The sequence below is a fragment of the Podarcis tiliguerta genome, assembly GCF_965153285.1.
Source record: "Podarcis tiliguerta genome assembly, chromosome: 1".
NCBI classification, from domain to species: Eukaryota; Metazoa; Chordata; class Lepidosauria; order Squamata; family Lacertidae; genus Podarcis; species Podarcis tiliguerta.
The window spans coordinates 90,518,462-90,522,099 of NC_139534.1; positions in this window are offsets into that span (position 1 = coordinate 90,518,462).

The window sequence follows — 3,638 nt, forward strand, 5'->3', positions numbered from 1 at the left end:
TGACTTTTTCATTATTTTTGCCGAACACTTTGAATTCCAGGACAGATGAAAATCTTGAAGGGCACCTTGTCTAGTATTTGTATAAAAAAACCCCAGCTAATATATTGCACCCACCTCTATTACTGTGGTGCACCATTCCAGAGATAGCTGTGTAGGAAGAAATATGCATACCATTTAAAAATGGCGGGGGGGGGGGCCTTAAAGCATATTTGCTTCAATTGGAATTAAGTAAGGTCACCTGATCTGGAAAATCTTTGCCACACTCCAGATTGAGAACTGAGCAAAAATGCAAAACTTGCACGTTGAAGCCCTCTAGGATAAATAAATGATTTGGTCAAGCTAATCATCCCCATTAATGCTAATTTTATGCTCAATTACACCTGCTGTGATTTCTGTGATTGGGCTAAATTTTTTTACTTGTATAGTATTATTTGTCAGTGTCCACAGTTCAAGAAGGACACTGACAAACTGGAACGTGTCCAGAGGAGGGCAACCAAAATGGTCAAAGGGCCTGGAAACGATGCCTTATGAGGAACGGCTAAGGGAGCTGGGCATGTTTAGCCTGGAGAAGAGGAGGTTAAGGGGGGATATGATAGCCATGTTCAAATATATAAAAGGATGTCACATAGAGGAGGGAGAAAGGTTGTTTTCTGCTGCTCCAGAGAAGCGGACACGGAGCAATGGATCCAAACTACAAGAAAGAAGATTCCACCTAAACATTAGGAAGAACTTCCTGACAGTAAGAGCTGTTCGACAGTGGAATTTGCTGCCAAGGAGTGTGGTGGAGTCTCCTTCTTTGGAGGTCTTTAAGCAGAGGCTTGACAACCATATGTCAGGAGTGCTCTGATGGTGTTCCTGCTTGGCAGGGGGTTGGACTCGATGGCCCTTGTGGTCTCTTCCAACTCTATGATTCTATGATTCTATAATTGAGATTGTTGTGGCAATTTTTATTTTATTTATTTCATTTCAGGAAAGCTGCTCAAAAATTTTAGAAAACATTCCTGTCAGTGATGGGCAGAATCCAACTAACCTGTGTCATTTTGCAAGGATTTGCAATGGTGCAACAGGACCTTTCTCCTTCTCATCCCCTCCAGATACTCCTCAGATCTATTCCAGAGGGTTGGGGAAAGGCCTGGAGCAAATTTGATGGACAGAGGAGAAGATTTAGTTGTGCAATCAGAAATACTTGCAGTGATGGAACATTCATTTAGCAGGGTGTTTAATTCCTCTCCATGATGCCAGGTTAGCATTTATATAATGCCTTTTATATTCAATTTTGTTTTACAACAATGTGGCTGTTCCCATCTAGAACAAGAGTTCTCCTTATCCCTAGGACTAAAGTAGAGATGTCTGAAAAACCACCAGTCACAGTTACAAAATCTTGGTAGATGTGGGCACAGTTTGGTGTCATCGGCTGCCAATTACTGACATTTTCTACTGATACCTAATCCATCTTCAAAAATTTCTAAATCCTTTGCCGCAGCATTTTCCTTGAGGCAATGAGTTCCTTATCGACTTTCCTTCACACAGGCATTTGCTTTGGAGGCATAGTGACGCGGCTGCTTCATTTTAGGCAGAACCTGCTGCTCCAGAGGCTCTAACTGGAGAAAGACTTTTTATTTTCTTTACTTAAATTAGTAAATTCATATCCCGCCCTTCAACTCCAAGGAGCCCAGGGCAGCAAACAAATCAGTTAGAAAACAATGCATTTTAAAACGCACATTTAAAAAATCAACCCAAAGTATGTAAAAAAACAACAACACTCATACCATCACAGCTAGCAATTTCAAGGCTGCCAGGAGCAGACATTGAAAGTTAATAATTGGGAGAAGCAGATGAGCCACACCAGGGAAGGCATTTAACAAACTGAGGAGCTGCCATCAACGAGCCCTTGTGGGACAGCATCAACTTGACCATATGACTTTGTAAGGTAAAGGTAAAGGGACCCCTGACCATTAGGTCCAGTCGTGGCCAACTCTCGGGTTGCGGCGCTCATCTCGCTTTATTGGCCAAGGGAGCCGGCGCACAGCTTCCGGGTCATGTGGCCAGCATGACTAAGCCGCTTCTGGCATGCCAGAGCAGCGCACGGAAACGCTGTTTACCTTCCCACCGGAGTGGTACCTATTTATCTACTTGCACTTTGACGTGCTTTTGAACTGCTAGGTTGGCAGGAGCAGGGACTGAGCAACGGGAGCTCACCCCGTCGGGGAGATTTGAACCGCCGACCTTCTGATCGGCAAGTCCTAGGCTCTGTGGTTTACTAACACTTTAAATTGGACTCGGAGGCTCAGTGGCAGCCAGTGCAGTGCTTTCAGGATTAGTGCCGCACGGTTCTAGCAGGCTTCCCCACACTCCAGCTCACCAGCCACATCCTGCACTTGTTGCAGCCTCAAACACCTTCTTCTAGGGCAGCCCCATTTAGACTGCATTATGGTTCCTCTTCCCACCCCCACAGGCCACTCAAAATATTTCTACCCATCTCCTGAAATTTATTTAACTCCCTTCTTAACCCCCTTCCCTTCACCACCAGTTGGTTTCATCTCTCCTCCCTGATCCCTTTGCATTCATTTAGTCTGCCTGTAACAGATTTTATCCCTTAGCATCTTCCTTTCTGTTCCCAGCTGGTTTGCTTATTTATATCATTAGTAATTCTTAACCTCTTATCTTGCTTTCTAATTTCTATCAATACCTCCTCTGGCCCTTACTTGAACCCACAGGAGATATGATTAAGACACGGCAACGGTTATACGAAAACGCAGAAAGGCAACTTGCATTTGAGCAAGAAAAAGTAGCCTTATTAGGACAAAATGTATATAGGTCACTGATGGGCGGAAATACTTCATGGGCAGTCTCTAAATAAATCGTTAGTGTTTATAATACGAGAGCAGCAAAATATGGGCAAATGTTTTCTTCTTCTTTTCCCCAGTTCATTCTATACTGTTGAGTGCTTTCATACTGGGGTAAATTTATCCTTTATGTGTTGGTGGTGATCAACACCACAAAGGATGCAATAAACACAACTTCAGGACATTTATCTTGCAAACCAGGGAGACTAGGGAATTGCTACTAATGAACATTGCTTAATATAGTAAAGCAGGTGGCAGATGGGGTCTTCCACCTACTGCTGCAAAATAGGCTCCACTGAATTTCAATAAATTACGTGGAATTTAGTGTTTCCTGGGGTGATTTGTAATGTCCTGTCCTATGGACAGCTGCCCAGAAGATTCCTCCCATGACATTTACCTGCTTAGTGAGCCTGTCTTAGGACCAAACTCAGCTTAGATATCAGGATGGTCCAATGTGGGGGGTTTGGGGCAGAGGGATGTGTCTCTAGAAATAGACCAGTGGTATATATAAGCCCTCTCAACTTAAGTCAGATTTTATCAGATGGGCAGAGAATCTGAAGACAGATTTTCTTTAACTTAAGCTTCAGTTCAGCAGGTAAGATTGGATTTTCACAAGGCACAGCAGTGGAACAATGAGAAAAGCTCTCAGACCTGGGGGAATTAATCAGCGCACCTTGCAATCGAAATACGGGTCAAGCGAAAGTGTGAATGAGCCCTCAGATAAATGGGATTTATTCCTGGTTTGTACGGACAGCAGGGGTGAGGAACCTTTTCCAGACTTAGGTCCTCACC